Source organism: Gastrolobium bilobum, unplaced genomic scaffold (genome assembly GCF_033153095.1).
Source record: "Gastrolobium bilobum isolate Gb01-03AN ecotype WA unplaced genomic scaffold, APGP_CSIRO_Gbil_v1 utg7053, whole genome shotgun sequence".
Lineage (NCBI taxonomy): Eukaryota > Viridiplantae > Streptophyta > Magnoliopsida > Fabales > Fabaceae > Gastrolobium > Gastrolobium bilobum.
Genome location: NW_026896173.1, coordinates 179,506 through 202,968, shown reverse-complemented (window position 1 = coordinate 202,968; position 23,463 = coordinate 179,506). Strand labels below are relative to the sequence as shown.

Here is a 23,463-nt window from a genome sequence, read left to right as displayed (position 1 = left end):
AGTTGGGGTGAATATAACACCTCACAATTTTAAATCAAGTAATTAAAATATTAAGTGAGCAATCAAGTGATGAATTAGTGAAAATCCTAAAGATTAGGCCAAAATACAAAGAAAGGGCAAAACGGTAATTAGCCAACACGCAACCCTAGGAAGATAAAAATTGAGTAGAAGGTCTCAGATGGTAAAAAAAACCCTGGAAATGGATTCAAAACGAAAAAATGAGTGGACAGGCAAGTTTCAGAAAAATCAGTGAATAGTGTTTTTCGCGGGTAAAAATATCGCGTTACGATTGCACCGTAAAACGTGCCAGTTGAATTTTGAGCTCTAGGTTTCAAATATGAGTTAAAAATGGTCTAATGAGTTAGGAAATATGATTTCTTATAATATTCGATGAAATTAAGACAGTTTGGGGAAGCGTGCCAATGGCGCGCGTAATAGCTTAAAACAGTGTTTTCTCCGAACGAATGGAGGACTCTTAATTCATCTGGTCAAGCCTAATTAAAGGGGAATAGTTAATGTTAAAAATTTGAGTTTCTAAATAGGTTGTGAATTTACGGACGTTTAGTGGAATCGGAGGAAAATTCGGATTAGTTTTAAATCGCGTGAGGTGGCGGTGGGACCCACTCCACTTAAGTGACTTAAGCCACATGTGCTTGGCACTATTCATGCATCACTTTCCTCCCTTCTTCTTCATGAAACCCGCAGCCCCCTCCCCCAAAAACCCCATTTGCATTCAAATTTTCTCTTCACCATAACTTGATCATTTCTTAACCAAATCAAGTGATTTTTGTGTTGAAATTTGTTGGAAACAACCTTCTAAACACATTGGTACCACTCTTGAGCCTTGAAACCGTGTATTTGGGGAGATATTGGCCATTTACAGCCACGAAATTTTGGAGAAAAAATGGTTGTCCATGGAGCTTTTTGATCTTCCATTGCTTGGAGGAGTCTTGGGTTAGCTTCTAGCCTTTGTTGTGAGTATGTTTCCATCCCATTTACATGGTTTAATTGTGATTGAATTTTTGGAAACCTAAAGCTTGATTTGATGATGTGTTGTGTTAGAGAGCTCAATTTGAAAATGTGTATTAGATGATAATGTGTTAGAATGATGTATTAAAGCTAGAAATGCGATGAAATTTATTGGTGAAAATTGATGAATTTAACTTAGAAAAATTTGATGATCATGATTTTGGACTTGTGAATTTTGGTGTTGAGACTTGTTTGATGAATTGTGGCATGATGGTATGATGATATAATAGGTTGTGAGAAGGTTGGAGTGATTAAAATTGAATGGAAATTCTTTGGAATGTCATAGGGCAAGATTCGAACCTTTGAGGAAAAATGAGTGAATTGATGATGAAAAATGATTTGGATGATGATTTGTGTAGTTATATAGTGCTTAGATGGGTTGTGTTGTGATTGGCAAGTGTTAGAATCAATGGAAAAATAATAAGTGGTTTAGTTGGCATAAATGAACCTAGAGCGAAATATTTAGCGAAACGATGCTTAAAAAACGTAAAACGGCGAAACGACAGTTGAAATGGCCTTATGGCAACCCAAGGATGGGTACTAAAATGAGAAAGAAAATTTAGAAAAATAAATCCCCAATTAACACCTATATGGCCGAACCTCCAAGGGAAAAAGGGGGAATTTTGCGATTTTCGCGTTTTGATGGAATTCGACGCGAAAATGACGAACCGGCACTTGAACCGGCCTATTGACAACCTAATGAGACGTAACAAAATGAGAAAGAAAATTTAGAAAAATAAATCTCACATTTACACTACAATGGCCGAACCATCAAGGGAGGATGGGGAGGATTTTTGTGTTTTTGCGTTTTGATACTATTTGACGAGTACTGATGGATGTACGTTATTGTATAGGTTGCCGTACGTCGACCTGAATTCTGAATCTTGAATCAGTGAATTGCCCTTGGTCCGGGACCAAGTGGATTGAGGTAAGAAATTGGTTCATTGCATGTGTAATTATAAATTAACATGTATGGGTCGAACTGAGAGTGATTGGGAATGTCCTCTGTGTAGGCATTCCGCTGTGTACCGAGTTGAGGGATAAGCTGCTGCGGAGCTTGTGGAAACACGAATTAAGGTAACCTCTTGGTACTGGGGCTTGTTCCCCTTTTCTGTTCCACCTTGCCAGTTGATGGCAACGGTAGGAAGTGTGTATGAATAGTATAGAACACATGAGCATGCATGCATTATTGCTATGGGTACTGCAGTACCGAGTCTCTGGCCAGTAGACAGTTTTATTAGCCTTCGGGCATTTTCGGACTTCCGCTGGATAGGTCTCCAGGAGGGAGTTCCAGTTGACTGCGGTCATGGTGTGTGATCCGGGTAGGAGCACACTAGGAATGTCTTTGGCGTTTTGGTTGGTTTGGGCATCATGGTTGTGGTTTCTGTGAACACACCTTGGATGATACCCATAGGCTTATATATGCCGAGGGCGTACGTGGAATTGGGGTTACCATCCCGTATCGTCGTATTTTGTTTTCTTTATATTCCCATTCTCTAAATCCCTTGCTATATCCCGTTTTCAAAGTGGTTGTTGTATTCTATTGATATGCATCGAAGTGAACCATTGGGTGGAGTTTTCTCCAGAACCTCTTGGTTACTGAGATATATTCGTATATCTCACCCCGTCTCGGGGCATTTATTTCAGGAGGTAGCAGTGGAGCAGGAGCCTCGGGCAAGAGGCCCGCAGAGTGAGCGCTGGAGCGCTTCATATTTTGCATTTTGTTGGCCGTGTGGCCTAGGCTAGACTTAGGGCATGAACATGTCATTTGTATTTATTAGTAGCTTCATTAGCATCTTGTTCATGCCATTTTGCCTAAGTCTAGTAGTGATGTATTTGGTTATGTTGTCTTTTAAATTAAGTTGAAATTTTAGAAGAATGTAATTTGAAGTTTTAGTTTCAAGTTGTAATTTGTAAAGCCATATTGTAATAGTATTGATGCATGTCTAATTATGATGGAAGGGCCTTAGGCCTATTTTAGGTTATGATAATATGTATGATGGAAATATGCATGAAAAAGGTGTTAGTGATTGCAACTACTTAAGAATGATTAATATGGACTCTATGTTTAATAACTATAAACTGGATTGGGTTGTAAGTGCCCCAAGGCGTTGTTGGTCCTTGTGTGTGCCACCCATTGGATTATTACTGTATTATCATGTGTTTATTAGGTACATTTGAGGTTTAAATGATCTTTTACAAATTTGGGATTATTGGAAAAACAAAGGAAACTCTGGCGAATTTTCTGTAGAATTGGCAGATTTTAGGAAAACTTCGGGAGAGCATATCTCCCTCCATAGAAGTCCCCTAGGGACGTGCTATACGCCATTTTGAAGGTTGAGATGTCCTCTACCTTGTGTCAAAATTTGAGGAAATTCTGGGTTGATCTTCGGCCTGAAAAAAATAGATAAACACGGACTGCCCATGTGCCCCTGCACCTGAGGCAGATTCTGGACCGGATTTGGGAAATTAATTCCCGCTTCGTTTCTCCGCCAAATTAAGCGTGTGATATATCAAAATGAATTTTTAGATGTCTAGTTTGTAGGATAAAAATTTGAGAGCAAATGGTTGAGTGGATTGAGTGCAGTAATTCGAGCAATGTGAGTGGTTTGGAGCTGTTTTTGGGGTTGTTTGGGCTAATTGCTTATCCAACTTCAAACGGCGATAACCGGAGCAAATGAGCTCCGAATTGAGCGTATGATAGCTTGTTAAAAAGGGAATTAAGTAATACAAAAATATAATCTGAGAAGAAGGGTTGGTTGCGATCGGTTTGGTCGCAGAAAAATTTAGAGTGAAACATGTTCGAATTGGTAAATATGTAAAGTTGGAAATAGGCTAAGTGAGTTTATGGGAAATCCTTAGTAACTCATAATAAATGATGTAAGTTATAAAAATAGTTGAAATAAGTCTTCCGCAAGAGTTTACGGTTACGGTCACAGCTTTTAATTATTACGCTTTTTATGATTTAAATGCTCGCGTAATAGTCGGAAAAAAATTTATTCTCGTTTTTTTAAATGAACTGCTGTGATTGTAACTGCGCTTAATATCATAATTAATGTTAACAATACCGGTACGTAACGGGCTGTTACATTTTACGATTTCCCCAATTTATTTTTATTTTATTTTTTGATTTTTTTTTTCAAAAACGAAAATTAAAGAAAAAGAAGATGAAGATGAAAAAGAAGATGATCAAGAATCAGAAAACGATTTAGACCGATGCAATTTCCCCGGCAACGACGCCAAATTTGACACGAGCTGTCGAACTCGCGCAAATTAAAAATTATTTTTTTAATTAGGGTTCAGAAAATTTGCAGTAAAGTGGAAACCCTAAGTCGTCTCTCAAGGAAATTGTTTTGGTTAAAATCGCTTATGAGAACAGAAAATTAAAAAGGGGGGTTTTGGATTTTGATTCAATAATTAAAAAGGCAGAATATAAATTTGGAATAAAAATTCGTAATTAAAAATTAACCAACCTAAGGTTAAGGTTCCATGGACGTCTTTCCTCGGATAAGAAGATATCAGAATCGTGATTGATTTGTCAATCGAATCAGAATCCTTATTTCCAATTGACAACCCTCTCTAAGCATTTGATCAAAGACGATGCTTCTACTCATACAATCGCAGAGTATCAGCCCGCTTGATTTAAGGTCATAGGGTCAATCAACCTAATCATCAAATCTGATGATTAATCCCTTTCCATAATCGCAATCGCGAACCTCAGATTGAATATCCACGATCGCACGATATCAATCTGAGTTGGGAAGGGAAACAAAACTGATTTGAAATAAACGCAGATCCTCAAGACCAATCCATGGAATCCATTACCCTTAGGTTGATTAAAAGGTTCTTAGCCCCGCATGGCTAAGTAAACATGATTAAAATAAAAAGAAGAGGAAGAAAAAGATAAGAACGCAAATGAATAAAAACTCAGAGAGAACTTCTCTGTTGTAAAAACTGATTACCAAGGGTTTCCTAGAGTCCCCTTTAAATAGCCGTCACGCAGGACGGCTAGGGTTTCATCGCTTCAGCCCAAACATAAAAAAAAAGCTGAATAAAATAAAATAAAATAATAAAACATGGCCTTGGGCCCTAAACACATTGGGTCCTAATGAAAATTACAAGTTCAAACGTCAAAATAGAATTCCAGCAAAACACGTCATCTTGAGATCAAGTTTCGACCATCTTTCCGTCTGAATTGGGCTTCAGTAGCTGAAATAGCGATTGTAGCCCTTTCTGTTAGCTGCAAAAATCAACAAGAACGGAGTCAATAGGAATTCTGTAGAGTGAGATATTGTCAAAATACGGAAGTAGTGTAAATCTGGAAAATTATGACGAAAATCAATTAAACCCAACTAAAATCTAGAATTGTGAATCGACCCAAAAGACCTTTATTTAATTCAAATAAATCATAAAAATACCAACCAAGAGTAATAAATAAGTGTAACAAAATATGAGTTATCAGTTTCTATTTTGATTTCCCACATAAAATACAGATTCTGGGTTGGATGGGCAACTATCATACAAATGGGGCCCACCACAGCAAACACAAGTTACACTTGTGTTTATTGCGTTAACTTGGGGTTGGGTTGTAGGTATTTGAGGTGTAGGTACAGGAACTTGGGATTGGGACAATCTTGCCTCAATGGTTTGTCCTTGGGTTCTCACTAAATTGGACAATGCATCAAACTTAGCTGAAAGGGCTGTTACCGGGTCTATCTCATGTAAACCAGCCACTCTCCTAGGCTGATTTCTCTCTTCAGGCCATTGGGCATAATTTTGATTCATTTGTTCTAACAACTCATGGGCTTGGTTAAAGGACATAGTCATAAACATGCCATTAGCAGCAGAATCTGCCAAGGCCCTGTTTTGAGTATTTAGGCCATTGTACAGGGTTTGTAACACTGCCCAAGAGGGCAAACCATGGTTGGGGCATTGCTTAAGAAGGTTCTTGTACCTCTCCCACACATCCACTAGTGTATCACCATCCCTTTGCATGAAGTTAGCAATATCACCTCTAGTTTGCACTATTTTATTGGAGGGGAAAAATTTCATGATGAATTTCTCAGCAAGGGTGTGCCAATTGGTTATGGAGTTGGATGGAAGGGAGTTCAACCACTCTTTGGCTTTGTCAGCTAGTGAATGAGGGAATAACTTCAATCTTAGCACATCATCCGAGATGTTGGGATTCCTAAAAGTGTTGGCCACTTCTATGAAATTTCTAAGGTGCTTGTGTGGGTCTTCCATCAACAACCCATGAAACTGCCCCATATTTTGGAGCATGGTGAAGATCACAGGTTCTAACTTAAAGGGCACTTCATTCACGGGTTGGGCTATGCTTGGATCTAACTCATCCAACACAGGTATGATGAAGTCCATCATGGACCTATCATTGTCATTTATGACAGGTGGGTCCTCTATCCTTGCAGGTCCTCCTACCCCATCATTCCCATTTACACTTCCTAAATCCTCCATTTCTTCAATTTCTAGAAGTGCAATTTGCCGATGTGCTTTCTGGGCTCTTCTCCTAACTCTAAATGTCCTCTCAGGTTCAGGGTCAATTGAATCTATGAACGGGTGTGGAGTTGCACTCATGCACCCCTTTTAACTAAAACAGGTAAACCTGACTTAGCTAAAACACCTAGATTACTAACCAACTTTTATGCAGAACAAGCAAAAAATAAACAAACAAGAACCTGCAAGCAGAAAAGTCCCAAGACAGTTCACAGCCTGACGGCTTTATAAGGAAGTAACAACTCTCCCTCACACAGGGTGAAACTAATAATTAAAATAAAACTGAAACTAAAAAATCACAAAACAAAATAACAACTATGAACTATGAGACTAAAAAAAAAATTAAATGACATAAAAGAAATAGAATATGAACAGAACAGATTTTAAACTACCAATATTCAAGACTCTACAGTAATAATAGCTAAAACAAAACTGAAACAGAATTCAAATGAGCTTCACTAAAAACAGCAAAAAGAAGCAGTTCAAAAATAGCAATCACACAGAAATCTGATCATGTACGCTTCGATCCCCGGCAACGGCGCCAAAAACTTGTTGCCTTGCTAACAGTTGTGCAAGTAATGCGCGCAAGTATACAACAAGTAATATAGGGCTGTTATAAGTCCCAGTTATCGTTCCCACAAGGATCGTTGGCGTTTTGAAATGACTAAAATTTGTAATTACTTAAAACTGAGTTACTATTTGAAAATAAAAGAAATAAAATTGTAAAGTAAAAAATAATCTAGAATGGACCTAAAACACTACTGTTCACTTTTCTTTTAAAATTTTCTGAATTACTTTCCTAAGTTATAAAATAAGGAGTAAGAATGAAGCAATTTTAATGACAGATGTGACAAAGATTTTGGAAACAGAACAGAGATTGAAATATGAAATAACAAAGGAAATTAGAAATCTGAGTTGATAAAGAAGTTCAAAAAGGTGGGTTGAGTTCTGGCTCTCCTTTCCCACAGTGTTTGAAAAATAATTTGATTAACAAAAAGCTCATCCTAAGATTCTCAGTTAACAGAACTGTATTGTTAATTTTAATCTCTTAAAAATTATTTTATCCCAAAGTTGCCCACTTCCATATCTCTATGCCAAGTGGGATTAGGACTCTTGAGACTCAGGTCCAACATTACATGAGGTCTCATTCATTTCTGAAATGAGATCCCTTAGATGATTTCTCATCTAAGTCCATGTGTCTAATGCAGAATCCAGAGTTAGTTGTTTCTCAACAACTAAATCCTAACCAAACCTCTGACATTCGGCCAAAATGCAGATAATTTTAAACATTAGAAAAAGCATTAAACAATTGAGATAGAAAAATTAAAACCAGAAAACCAAACATTTAACAAGCACTGAAGTTTGGGTATCACCTAAACCCAACCTCTAAAAAGTTAGCCACTATCCATATGGGTGAAGCTTACAAACAGTAACAGAGAACTAAAGAAATCACAAAATATAAATTCTAAAAACTAAATTACAGCACTGGCCTAACAACCGGCAATCTCAGTGCTGTAAAGACATGCATCAAGTTCATCAAATGAACCAGAATCTCATTACAAAACAGAACTTAAAATAAAATAAAAATTGTTCAGAAAACAAAAACTAAGAAACGGTAAATCAGAACCAGAAGAGAGAAGAAGAGACTGCATGACTCACTCCTCAGTCCCTTTTATAGGGCTCATTTCCTTCTTTGCACGATTTTCCTCTCTAGCTCAGCAGGTGTTACGCGCTTCTCGCGCGTTGCAGGCAGGTGGTCCCCAACAGCTCCCTCCTCAGACAATCCGAATGAAATTGTTGCTCCTTCAACCCGTACGTAAACTTGCGCCCAAAAATCGCTCCAGCCTCACTCTCAAAAAGTATCCAGCTCACCACTTAGTAACGGTTTTCTTTTGTCCTTTTTCTAACTCAAAATAGTAGCTAGGGTCTGGTTGTTTCTCAAAGCACTAATCTTCAATGGCTAAGGTTCCGTGGTTTGCGAAATTGTGTGGTTTAGTGTGTCAATCGGGTAGAAAGGGTGCAAACGATGGAGATGGGTTGAATGAGGGTTAGGGTTCGGTCAGAGAGAAAAGGCGTTAGGGTTTTGCTGATCCTTGCTTGCACACTTTTGTTTCTCTTTCTTCTGATCCCATCAGCTTCTTCTCTTAATTTTCTTTAACTTGGGCCTTCAACCAAAGATCCAGCCCAATTCCTCCTCTTATCTTCTTCTCTTCCTTTCCTTTTTGGGCTTTAGTTTTTTAGGTCTGGCCCATCACTTCCTTTTTTTATTCTCTTATGCTATCTTCCTTTCTTTCTTTTCCTGGGTATTTCTGATGCAAAAGGAAAATGAGCCTGAAAAATGAAATGTTACAGCCCATTAACAATTAATCTACAAAAGATCCAACAACTCCATTTTTGGGGTATTTTACAGCAAAATAAATATTTTTTCCTTCATTTTCCAATTAAATCATATGCTCTAAGTCTCAATTAAGAGACTTATCAGTAGTGTTAACTTTTTTATTCACCACTATAAAATAGAATGATGATATATGGATATATTAGAGTATATTCTCATATATTTTTTGGAGGAATGATAAAATTTAGAAGAGAAATGATTGATCAAACTATTGCCTGCAACTTGTTAGGGAAACAACTAGATTATGAGCGGGTTCAAGCATTAATTTAAACTTTCTATACAAAAAAAAAGTTTTCAAAGGCGCTGCCTCCAAACTTCGTAACTAAATATGCGCACATATAAAAAAAATTATGAGTCCGTCACCGGATACATAAATGAAGATGATAAAAAATAATGAAGGCAAGACCCACTAGCACTCACCTAATGCACAGGTAATAATTGTGACACATTTCGATGGACAGGAATTCTAACTTTATCACGATTGTGATAAGAAAATCTATCAAAAGTAATAGGTGGGTCCTTTTTTTTATAATATATATTATAATAATCCTCATGCTTCACGAGATGTCCTCGTTACGATAATTTTGTTAACAAAGCTCTTCTGACAAAAAAAAGCATGACTGCCTTATTCAATTTTTTTTTCTTTTTTTTCGATTCGAATTGAATTTAAGATTAAAATTTTAAATCTTATCGAAATTAATATTGGATACACAACATTTTGATTAAAGTTTTCGGCTTTAATCAAGAATAAGTACAGTAACTATTGATTTGCATAACTTTTGTTCTCGCATTAATAAATAGGGTAAGACTTAAGAAAGTCCTCAGTGTCAAATGAAATTTTGCAGGCCAATTAAAATAAAACAATATATTTCAACTTTGTTTCAACTTGATTTGACCCCATAAAAAAAAATTACTGTGCCAAACACTAACACCATTCATGTGGGTGGAGTTTGACATTTGATTTTCATAAGGACTGTTTGGCCCAAGATATTATTTTGGTTGACTGCGAAAGTGGTACTAAGAAACTTTTATTCTTACATTGGATACAAGTAAAAATTAAAATTGTCTAAAAAAAATTTATTCCCTAGATTTTATTTTACCCTACCGAATCCCAAATGAAAATACCCTTTTCGACATAGTATTTTTTTTTCCACACCCAGGGAAAGTATTCACACATATCTCAGTCGAAAATACTCTGCTGAGTATAAGAACGTGCACCGTTAAATAATTAATTAAAATACCATTATCAATGTCGAAGCATGGATTGAATAAATATTATGCATAATTATGATAAAGTAATTATTTAGAAAGTTGAATAATGCTTAAAGTCGCTTTTCTGATGAAAAGTACGGATACCGGTTCTGCTTCGCAATATAAATGTGTACCGGAGAAGTATCCCAAAAAATTGTTAGTATATGGATGTCCTAGAGACAATCTTTTAATTAGATTAGGACATATGTGGACCTTTGTATTGTCGCAAATAAATAAAAGCACTATTTATCCTGTTTCATATTTTGTCTCAATATTACTGTTAATATTTTATATAAGTAACTGGATAAACCCCTTGGAATAAAATAGGTATCTCTTGAGTATCTGTGATGAGATCACGATCATGAGGATTCAAGGATACTGGATATTTATTCCTAATTTTATGTTCCTAGTCTAGAGACACTGAGAATGGGGATCAGTGATCTCGGGTAAGACTAGCACGACTTATCTACTTGTATTCGGATGCAAGGTAAAGACCTCATGAGCTACAGATATGGAGATGTCTTAGCTAAAGTCGTGGGTGTATCTATAAGGGTATAGCTCGCACTGAACAGACCCACAAAAAAAACTCTATGAGGAAATCTCACAGAGAGTATCATTATAGTAGTCTCTTTATATTTGGGTATGTCTTTCCTTAGACCAGAAGTTATTACCTAGACTGTGTTCTAGAAGGCATGCTTTGACTGTATACCTCGTCTGCCTGAAACATGGAGACTCATAGGTATACTGTTGAGCTTGTCCTAAAAGAGCACAGGGCTAGGGTGATAAGCTGAAGGAATTCGTCAAATCTCTGTGAGAGATTAGGTTATTTGTAAACCGGAGAAATCGGGATGACATTTACAGGGACTCGGGAATCTATGCATAGTAAAAGAGATCATGAGATGATCTGCCTTTAGAGTCAGTAAATTGAAGATTCCCTATTTCGAATAAAGCTTACCCTAAACCGCAAGGGTTGATACGCTTCCTTACCCTAGGTTTTGTGAGAAGGTAACCGAGACGAAAAGAAATACATACGGCAACCAAATATGTGTAATAGGATGATCAAGTCATTAATCTAACTAGCTCTGGGGCAACAAAGCATTGTTAGTGCTCTGTGTTGTCATTAAATGGGTTGTGGGCCTATTGGGCCCGAGCCCATTTATGTCAGTGGCTATGTTGAACCTAATGGGTCACACACTAACACCTTAATGTCATGATGATATAGCATTAAAGGTATTGGGCCTAATAATGGTTGTTAGCTCGAGATTAAGTTTGGAAGCCCACCTAAGAGGGAGAGGGCGCATGGTATTGTTAATGGGCTTGGATGGTTCAAGATATTACTAATTAATTTAATTAGTTAAATTAATTATCAAATATTTAAATTTTGAATTTTGAATTTTGAATTTGAATTTTGAAATTCGAATTTTGAATTTAAAATTTGAAATTTGAAATTTGAATTTGAATTTTGAATTTTGAGATTTGAATTTGAATTTGAAATTTGAATTTGAATTTAGAATTTAAATGTTTGAACGTTTGAATTTAAATGTTTGAATTCGAATTTGAATTGGCTATGAAAAGTTATTTCATAACAAAAGGATAAGATGAGATCTTGTTGGAACAAATCCCTTGTATCAAGAGAAGATCTATGGAGATCTCCAAGGGCTGATATGGGGCGCCATTTTGGTGGGAGATGATTGTCATCTTGTCAAACCAACAAGCTCCACTCAGATTTGGTTGTTGAGAGAATCAGTGAGCTAGTTGGTTCAAACTTGAATGCAACAGCTCAAATGTATCCGGACCCTTTTTGGGCTGAATAGGGGCGCATGAATTGGTGGTCATATGATGACCATTGGTTCAGAATTTTGACTAGATAAAGACCTAGTCTTATGAGGATTCAAAGGGGAGGTTGTTGGGATTTTTGAGTTGCAACAACTCCACCTTTGTCTTACTCACTTGTGCGCCACTTTCATTATAAGTAAAGTAAAAATTCTGATTTGATACACTAATTCTCTCCCTCTCTTGTGCGCCTAGTTGGTGAGTACCTACTTAAGGTTTTTCAAAAGAACCTAGCCAATTCTACTATATACCATTCCCACTCTTGTGAAGTTTTCATACTAGAGACTTCACTCTTCTAAACACATATACCTAGCCTCCTTCTTCACCTATTGAGCGCATAGCAAGCCTCTCTGTGGTGGTCAATTGGTGGCTTTCAAGAAAGCGTTCTTGCATCTTGACGTGGGTGGTGTGGATCAACGTTAGAGGGTTTGAACCCTTCAAACCTAACACTGATCATCTTGGAGTTTTGAACTCACAAACAAAGGTAACATGACATGCCATAAAGCATGATTCTTGATTGCATGTGTAATTCCGCATATGAAAAATTTTGTTTTTCCCTCTCACATGCTACGGCCTTCAAGGCCATTTTACTATCAAGTGGTATCAGAGCCCGGTCGCTTTACCATCGACGGGTGATGGTATTTTGTTTGTGAAATTAATTTTCTCACGGTCAAAAGGTCTTTTTGTTAACGATTAATTCTTTGCATGTGAATTTTTTTTATGAACATGTTTAATATGATTATGGTGTTCATATATCTACATGACCTCATGGTTTTGTTTGTTTTGATTCTTTGTGAAAGTTTTCAAAAGAAACATTGTATTGAAAAGGGAATATGATTCTGTCATAATGTGAATATTCAAATGCATTATTTTCTCCATGATTTTATTTAATAAAATTTTTTTATATGATGATGTATGGTTCGGCCATATGAGTTATGGTTCAATAAATGGTTTAATTTTTGTGATCTTTGAGAAAGATTTGACAAAGATTTGAATTATGCATAAAGATGCAAAATTCGACCATTGGGAGAAAATTGGAAATTTTTTGAATTTTGATTCTTGTTTTGATATTTTAATTGTTAAATTATCAAAATATATGTGACGAAATATTTATATAATATTTGATATTATGTGCTTGTAAGCTGTTTAAATTTTCAGGTGCAATTTGGAAAGGGATGGTCATCGTGCCCGAAATTCGAATTTCAAATTTTGAATTAATGTGTAATTTTGCTCTATTTTAATTAGAGTTGTAATTTGAATTTTGAATAATTTTCAGGTGCAATTTGGAAGGGGATGGTCATGGTGCCCGAAATTCGAATTTCAAATTTTAAATTAATGTGTAATTTTGTTCTATTTTAATTAGAGTTGTAATTTGAATTTTGAATTTTGTATTTTTATTATTTGTCCCTCCAAAGATGTTTTGGAGTTGCTTTACTTATATGTAATTAGAGAATTAGGCTAGTGGCGTATAGACGACGAGGAGCCGATGCTTGAGAAGCAAGATGGACAAATGCACGAGCACCATGACCATCTCAAATAAAACTGTTTTATATGCATGTATGCTTTTATGTTTTGAACGACTAGTATGCAAGAATTGGACAAATCACGTTTGTATGTATTATTATGCATGTCCAATTACGACTAGTGTATTCCGATAGATGTTTGACATAGGATAACGACTAGCATGATAATAATATAAATGCGTTTGATGAGACCTAATAAACCCCAAATAAAAGGAACCCTTAAAGGAATAAATTATTAAGCATATGATTACCTCCCACCACCAATATTACTCGAACCTCCTCTACATAGTGGTGCTCCACAACTCAGTTGGGACCCACTGTTTTGTTGAGTAAGAGTAGTATTAGAAGTGGTAGACACTTAGGGTGCTGGTTAATACTTAACTGAGACATAAGTTGCAAGCTCAGCCGGGCTTATGTGCTTAGGGTAATAATGCTAGGTTGGTTGCATGAGATGCACCACTAAGTGACAAGGAGTTGTCAACCTAATGTTAAGAGAGGGTATGAGATACTGTTGATGAGGATCAACCCATTATTTAAATTAATCTTGCGGTCACAGACGGGGGTTAAAATAGATAATCACACTCTTAATCTCACTAAGGTAAAATCTAAAAGTAGATTAACCCTAAGTCAAATGGGAAGGGTCATTGACTTAGATAAAATAGTGGGAGGGGCAAATTATTTAAAGTCTTTAATAATTTGTTTATACAACATGTCTAAATATATTAATTAAATCATCTTTACATTTTTTTCAGTTTTTAGTATGACTAATCCACTGTCACTGCGCTCAATACTCGATACGAACAAACTGACCGGTTCAAACTTTATGGACTGGTATCGGAACTTAAGAATTGTTCTTAGGGCCGAAAAAATAGCTTATGTCCTGGATGCTGCATTACCCGTAGCTCCTAGGAAAGGGGAAGATGGGTTCGCGGAATTTGATTTCGAGGCCCACAAATAGCACATGGATGACAATGTATTGACTGTCTGCATCATGTTTTCATCCATGTCGCCTGAACTGCAAAAGCAGCATGAGCATATGGATGTTCCCTCTATTGTCTTACATCTCAAGGAGTTGTATGACATTAAGGGAAGGCATGAGAGGTATGAGGCCTCTAGAGAATTGTTCCCATGCAGGATGTCTGAGAACATGTCTGTGAGCAGTCATGTTCTTAAGATGATCGGGTACATTGAGAAGCTAGGAAATCTAGGCTTCGTGATGGATGTCGAGCTAAGTAATGACTTAGTCCTGACCTCGCTTCCACCTTCCTTCAGTCAATTCATTATGAATTACAACATGCATGGGATGCTTGTGAGCTTGCCTGAATTGTTAAGCATGTTAACAACTTCTGAAGTGTCTATCAAGAAGGATAGGACACATGCTCTTATGATTTGTGGGCCTAACAAGGCAAAGGGTAAGGGCAAGGAGCCTGCGAAAGGAGACTCCCTTAAACCCAAAGAAAAACCCAAGAAGAAGAAAGGCAAAAAGAAGGGTAAGAGACCATCCAAGGACAAAAGCGATGCTGAGTGCTTCCATTGTGGCAAGAAAGGCCATTGGAAGAGGAATTTTCCAGACTACCTGAAGAGTGTGAAGGACAAGAAGCATGGTAATGCTTCTACCTCAGGTACTTTCATGATTGAGATAAATTATTCTTGTGTTAATCCTACCTCATGGGTATTGGATATCGGTTGTGGTTCTCATATCTGCAATATGTTGCAGGTGCTTAGGAGCCCAATGGAGCAAGGGTTGCTGCTCATTCTGTTGGAGATGTCGACCTTATTTTGCCTACGGGCCTTTTATTGCATTTGAATAATTGTCTTTATGTTCCAAACATTTTTAGAAACATTATTTCTATTTCTTGTTTTGAACAAGATGGTTTTACTTTTAGTATTAAGAATGGTACATTTTCTATCATTTCGAATGATATTGTTTATGGTACTGCTTCTTTAATAAATGGATTGTATGTTCTGGAAATGAGAACTGAAGTGCTCAATAGAGTCGTGAAACGACCTAGGATAGATAATCAATCTTATCTTTGACATTGTAGACTAGGGCACATAAACGAAACAAATTTGTCTAGGATGCATGCAAATGGATACCTAGATTCCATGGATTTGGAATCCTATGGACAATGTGAATCTTGTCTAGCTGGGAAAATGACTTGTCATAAGCCCAAAGGGCTTGAGAGTCATAGGGCTAGTGAGTTATTAGAACTCAGTCACACTGATGTTTGTGGTCCAATGTCTATAGAGGCTAGAGGAGGATACTCATATTTCATCACCTTTACTGATGATAAATCAAAATTTGGGTACGTGTACCTAATGAGATATAAATCTGAAGCCTTTGAAAAGTTCAAAGAGTTTAGGAATGAAGTAGAGAAACAGCGTGGCAAGATGATTAAGACATTACGATCACATCGTGGTGGTGAATATCTGAGCCATGAGTTTCAGGATTATATGAGAGAAAATGGAATTCTCTCGCAGTTTACTGCACCTTACACACCACACCAAAATGGTGTCTCCGAAAGGAGAAACAGGACCTTGTTAGACATGGTGAGGTCTATGATGAGTGAGACTCAACTTCCAAAATCGTTTTGGGGATATGCCTTAGACACAGCGGCATACCTTCTAAATAGGGTACCGTCTAAATCTGTTCAGACCACACCATATGAGATATAGAATGGTAAGAGACCCAACCTGAGTTACCTCAGGGTATGGGGATCGCCAGCTTATGTCAAAGCGTTGGCATCAGACAAGCTTAGTGCTAAGAGTACTAAATGTCTATTTTGTGGGGTATCCCAAAGGTAGTAAGGGATACTACTTTTACTCCATGGATGAACACAAGGTGTTTGTGTCAAAGAATGCTGAGTTCCTTGAGAAGGATTTGATCTCTCAAGGAGCCAGTGGGAGTAAGATTGATCTTGAAGAAGTTCAAGAACCACATGAACAGATTGAGGAACCCGAGTCTACTCCGCAGGCGATGTTTACCAATGGAGAAGTAAACACACAACTCCGTAGGTCAACGAGGGTCATCCATCCACCTGAGAGGTATGGATTTGTGATTGAGAATCAGCAGACCGTCGAGAATGATGAACCAAGTAACTACGAAGAGGCAGTCAAGGATGTTGACTCTTCAAGATGGCTTGAAGCCATGGAATCTGAAATGGATTCGATGTATCAAAACAAGGTATGGACCTTGGTTCCTAAACCGCAAGGAATAGTTCTTATCGGTAACAAATGGGTCTTTAAAAGAAAGACTGGTGCATATGGCAACGTTCAGACCTACAAAGCTAGGTTGGTTGCGAAAGGGTATTGTCAAAGACAAGGAGTTGACTATGATGAGACTTTCTCGCCTGTTGCCATGATCAAATCTATTAGGATCATGCTTGCAATAGCGGCATATCACGACTATGAAATTTGGCAAATGGATGTCAAGACCGCCTTCTTGAATGGGTTCTTGAAGGAGAAAGTGTACATATGGTATGCAAACTTCAAAGGTCGATATATAGGCTAAAGCAAGCATCAAGGAGTTGGAATATTCGTTTTGATGAAGTCGTTAAGAGTAATGGTTTTATCAAGAACGAGGATGAACCTTGTGTTTACAAGAAGGTTAGTGGGAGTAATGTCATCTTCCTGGTACTTTATGTAGATGACATATTGTTAATAGGAAATGACATCCCCACATTACAAATAACGAAAGAGTGGCTTTCAAAAGGCTTCACCATGAAGGATTTGGGAGAAGCGGCCTTTATACTTGGTATAAAGATCTATAGAGATAGATCCAAGAGGCTGCTGGGTTTATCTCAATCCACGTATGTTGACAAGATGCTAAAGAGGTTTAGCATGGAACGGCAGAAAATGGGTTTTCTTCCCGTCAGTCATGGGGTACATCTTTCAAAGGCTATGTGTCTTAAGTCACAGCCTGAGAAGGATCGCATGAGTGGAATTCCATACGCTTCGGCTATTGGATCCATCATGTATGCCATGATATGTACGAGACCAGATGTCTCATATGCTTTGAGCATTACGAGCAGATACCAGTCGGACCCTGGAGAGGGTCACTGGACAGCAGTCAAGACCATCCTTAACAACTTAAGAAGAACTAAGGATGCGTTTCTGGTCTATGGTGGGGTTGATGAGCTAACAGTGAAAGGGTTCACTGATGCCAGCTTTCAGAGTGACAAAGACGACTGCAAGTCACAATCAGGGTTCGTATTCACCTTAAATGGTGGGGCAGTATCTTGAAAGAGTTCCAAGCAGGAGACAACAGCAGATTCAATGACAGAAGCTGAATATATAGCGTCTTCAGAAGCAGCTAAGGAGGTCGTGTGGATCAAGAAGTTCATATCTGAACTTAGGGTGGTTCCAAGCGTGGATGAGCCCATACAGTTGCTTTGCGACAACACTGGAGCCATTGCGCAGTCAAAGAAACCTAGGTCTTATCAAAGATCTAAGCACGTGCTCCGCAGATATCACCTGATTAGAGAAATCATTGATAGGATGGATGTAAAGATGGATTATATTCCCACGGATGATAACCTAACCGATTCTCTGACAAAAGCTGTTTCTCAGAGAAAACATGATAGTCATTATGAGGCTTTGGGTATACGACTTAGGTCTGATTGGCTCTAGGCCAAGTGGGAGCTTGTTAGTATATGGATGTCCTAGAGACAATCTTTTAATTAGATTAGGACATATGTGGACCTTTGTATTGTCGCAAATAAATAAAAGCACTATTTATCCTGTTTCATATTTTGTCTCAATATTACTGTTAATATTTTATATGAGTAACTGGATAAACCCCTTGGAATAAAATAGGTATCTCTTGAGTATCTGTGATGAGATCACGATCATGAGGATTCAAGGATACTGGATATTTATTCCTAATTTTATGTTCCTAGTCTAGAGACACTGAGAATGGGGATCAGTGATCTCGGGTAAGACTAACACGACTTATCTACTTGTATTCGGATGCAAGGTAAAGACCTCATGAGCTACAGATATAGAGATGTGTTAGCTAAAGTCGTGGGTGGATCTATAAGGGTATAGCTCGAACTGAACAGACCCACAAAAGAAACTCTATTAGTAAATCTCACAGAGAGTATCATTAGAGTAATATCTTTATATTTAGGTATGTCTTTCCTTAGACCAGAAGTTATTACCTAGACTGTGTTCTAGAAGGCATGCTTTGACTGTATACCTCGTCTGCCTGAAACATGGAGACTCATAGGTATACTGTTGGGCTTGTCCTAAAAGAGCACAGGGCTAGGGTGATAAGCTGAAGGAATTCGTCAAATCTCTGTGAGAGATTAGATTATCTGTAAAATGGAGAAATCGGGATGACATTTACAGGAACTCGGGAATCTATGCATAGTAAAAGAGATCATGAGATGATCTGCCTTTAGAGTCAGTAAATTGAAGATTCCATATTTCGAATAAAGCTTACCCTAAACCGCAAGGGTTGATACACTTCCTTACCCTAGGTTTTATGGGAAGGTAACCGAGACGAAAAGAAATACATACGGCAACCAAATATGTGTACTAGGATGATCAAGTCATTAATCTAACTAGCTCTGGGGCAACAAAGCATTACTAGTGCTCTGTGTTGTCATTAAATGGGTTGTGGGCTTGTTGGGCCCGAGCCCATTTATGTCAGTGGCTATGTTGAACCTAATGGGTCACACACTAACACCTTAATGTCATGATGATATAGCATTAAAGGTATTGGGCCTAATAATGGTTGTTAGCCCAAGATGAAGTTTGGAAGCCCACCTAAGAGGGAGAGGGCGCATGGTATTGTTAATACGTTTCGATGGTCCAAGACATTACTAATTAATTTAATTAGTTAAATTAATTATCAAATATTTAAATTTTGAAATTTGAATTTTGAAATTTGAATTTTGAATTTGAATTTTGAAATTCGAATTTTGAATTTGAAATTTGAATTTTGAATTTTGAATTTGAATTTTGGAATTTGAATTTTGAATTTGAAATTTGAATTTGAAATTGAAATTTGAATTTAGAATTTAAATGTTTGAACGTTTGAATTTAAATGTTTGAATTCGAATTTGAATTGGCTATGAAAAGTTGTTTCATAACAAAAGGATAAGATGAGATCTTGTTGGAACAAATCCCTTGTATCAAGAGAAGATCTATGGAGATCTCCAAGGGCTGATTTGGGGCGCCATTTTGGTGGGAGATGATTGTCATCTTTTCAAACCAACAAGCTCCAATCAGATTTGGTTGTTGATAGAATCAATGAGCTAGTTGGTTCAAACTTGAATGCAACAGCTCAAATGTATCTGGACCCTTTTTGGGCTGAATAGGGGCGCATGAATTGGTGGTCATATGATGACCATTGGTTCAGAATTTTGACTAGATAAAGATCTAGTCTTATGAGGATTCAAAGGGGAGGTTGTTGGGATTTTTGAATTGCAACAACTCCACCTTTGTCTCACTCACTTGTGCGCCACTTTCATTATAACTAGTAAAGTAAAAAATTTAATTTGATACACTAATTCTCTCCCTCTCTTGTGCGCCTAGTTGGTGAGTTCCTCCTTAAGGTTTTTCAAAAGAACCTAGCCAATTCTTCTATATACCATTCCCATTGTTGTGAAGTTTTCATGTTGGAGACTTCACTCTTCTAAACACATATACCTAGCCTCCTTCTTCACCTATTAAACGCATAGCAAGCCTCTCTGTGGTGGTCAATTGGTGGATTTCAAGAAAGTGTTCTTGCATCTTGACGTGGGTGGTGTGGATCAACGTTAGAGGGTTTGAACCCTTCAAATCTAACATTGATTGTCTTGGAGTTTTGAACTCACAAACAAAGGTAACATGACATGCCATAAAGCATGATTCTTGATTGCATGTGTAATTCCGCATATGAAAAATTTTGTTTTTCCCTCTCACATGCTACGGCCTTCAAGGCCATTTTACTATCAAAAATTATAATAAAAATATGAATATTCCTAGAAAAATATCTAGGTCAAGGATATCAAGTTTTGAGTAAGAATAACGTACTGACAAATTGCTTTGAAAATTATAATAAAAATATGATAATTCCTAGAAAAATAGCTAGGTTCAGAATATTAAGTTTGGTAGAAAAATGATTAGCGGAGCTATTAAAACTAATATCGATGGATTAATTCAGTGCATCTATAAATAGAAACTTGCACATAACCCTAGGTCAGAATATTAAACTTCTGCGTAGGTGCATTTGGCTGCCATCTTCTCCCACACTATTCCATAGCCCTCTTTGCATGAAAATCCCTCAAGACACCACATTTCCTATGGATTCTTCCTCTTGAATCTTGTAGAGACTTGAGAGCAACCTAGGTAAGCGAGAAAAACCACTTCTTGAGAAGTATGGGTTCTGTTTGGGGTATGTGGTAGGGTTGTCCACTGAGTTGTTGGTGTGGAAGCCATTTTCTTCCACTTTGATGGTTCAAGAAGATATTTTGTGAAGGAAAAGATCAAGCTTGTGAACCATTTTCGTGGTCTTGGGGTGATAGAATTGTAGAGTTGTGTAGAGAGCATCAAGACACATTTTTTCTTCTATTTTGAGCCTTTAGGTATGTGCCATTACCTTTGTTCTTGAGTCTTCATGTAAAACATTAAGTCTTGGCATGTTAAATGAGGTGATTAATTAACCAAGATGAACTCTAGCTTAAATGTGTTTAAATATGCATGTTTGAAAGTCTGGTAACATAAAAAATGGAGTCTTGGAAAGATATTTTCGCGAAATGCAGAACTGCATTCTGTCATGAAATATCTAGATATGATATCCGGATATGAATATCCGGATATTGACCCTGTGATATCCGGATACTGATATCCGGATATGTCCCCGAGGAATATTCGGATATTCTGGGAAATTCGTAGTTTGAGCCATTCTATCCAAACAGAAGCGTGGTTTAGGTTTTTGGACTCTTAAATGGTTAGTATGGACCTCTGCAATGATGTAACTAAGTCAGAACCTATAATATTGAAAGCTTATGGCTTTGAGAGAAGCCTACGGTCATTAAATGAAAAAGAAAACGTTGTCCTAATGCATTGAAATTCTAGACTATGAATATTGATGATGTGAATGTTATGAAAACAGATCCTTGACTTTAATGGACCTTGTTATTACTTGTGCCCTGTGGACACCGAGTTGTGAGGGAGGATTTAGCTTGGCAGGTAAGCTTCTTGTCCTCGAATTGATCTGTTGCTTGTTCCACCGACCTCCATGGGAGGGTGGTTTATGTGCATGGTATACTTTTATGAAAATGATATATGCATTGATATATGCCTGAGATATGTGGATATGTCTATTGATGTATTGTGTGGATGTGATGTTGATTACTTACACGATCAAGATGTGACCCTGGTGTGTAAGGCATAAGGTTGCGACCCTTATGTTTAGGTAGGTCGTAGACGTGTGTAATTCCTATCTTATTCCTTGGCCAGTTGAACCGCACTTGCATACATCACATGAGATACGAACTGTGGACATGACTTTCTGAGTATTTGAATATATTGTCATAATTATATTGTCTTAACATGAACATGCATTGTATTTAGTGTTTCTGAACTTATTAGATACTTGTAAGTGAGCTTGGGGCAGAAGAGTCCTTGAGGACCCCTTGTCTTACTGAGATTTCTTGTTAGAAATCTCACCCCGTGTGGGGCACATTTTCAAGTACAGGTGTTCCTGAGGCTGAGACCTCTGGTGGTAGGAAGTCAGAGTTGAGCTGATATTATGCATGCTGCTTTATTGACATATCTGGATATGTTTATGCTTTGTTATTATTATATGACTATATTACTTGAGACTTTATGGAGATATGTGTTTTATTTGGAGAGCATGAGGGTTGTCCATGCCACATTGGTATAAGCCATGTTTATTTTAGACTTGAGTTGTACTTCTGTATCAGGTATTGTCTGGTCTACGTGTAATACCTCGTGTATACCCGGTTTGTTATCATGTCATCGTATTAAGCCACGCTTAATTTAAATTGCAGAACTAACTTTTTCTTTTCAATTATGACGTCATTATTATTAACCAAGTTGATTACTTAATTCATTTTCAAAATATTGCTTGTATGTAAATTGCAATTCAACAGCTAACTGAAATACCTCATATATTAATGTGTTGCTAGTCACGGAACTACAACACGTAGACCGGACATAATCCTGATAGTTTATACAACTCAAGTCTAACTAAATAAGGCATAATCAATGTGGCATGGAAAATCCTCATACTCACCATATAAGGCAACAAGGCCCAACAAGTCTCAGCTCAAATAATAATAGCATGACAATAAAACACAAATCAGCATCCAAGCAGATCAGCATAAACAGACAATAAACAGTCAACTAAGCTCCGGCCTCCTGCCGCCCGAGGTCTCAACCCCCGAGGTACCTGAACTTGAAAATGGGCCCCAAATGTGGGACGAGATCTCTAAAAAGAAAACTCAGTAAGACAAGGGGTCCTCAAGGACTCTTCCGCCCCAAGCTCACTTACAAGTATAATATAAGTTCAAAAACAGTATTTGAAAGTTCGAAATGGCCTTGAAGGCCTATGCATGCAAGAGGGAAAAACAAAATTTTTCTTTGCGGAATATACATGCACATCAAGATCATGCTTTAGGAAAGCATGATGTTACCTTGTTCGTGAAATCACCAGATGATCAAGGCAGGTTTGAAGGGTTCAGACCCTCTAATGTTGATCCACACCACCCACTCGTCTAGGTGCAAGAACTCCTTCTTGTGAAGCCACCGGATGATCACCACAAAGAGGCTTGCTAGGCGCTCTATGTTTGAAGATGGAGGCTAGGTGAAAGTGTTTGAAAGAGTGAAGCTCTCAATGTGAAAGCTTCACAAGTGGCGCAGGAGAAAGGAGAGAATAAACTAGGCTTTTCAGATAAACCCTTGGAGGAA

At 37.5% G+C, this 23,463-nt stretch overlaps 1 non-coding gene across 1 annotated transcript; it reads left to right on the top strand.

The window, feature by feature from the left end:
* The first annotated feature begins 5,944 nt into the window (after window positions 1-5,944).
* LOC133298109 (small nucleolar RNA R71) lies at window positions 5,945-6,050 on the top strand. The gene has a single exon (XR_009749737.1). It is a non-coding gene; the product is annotated as a small nucleolar RNA R71 (small nucleolar RNA).
* Window positions 6,051-23,463: the final 17,413 nt, after the last annotated feature.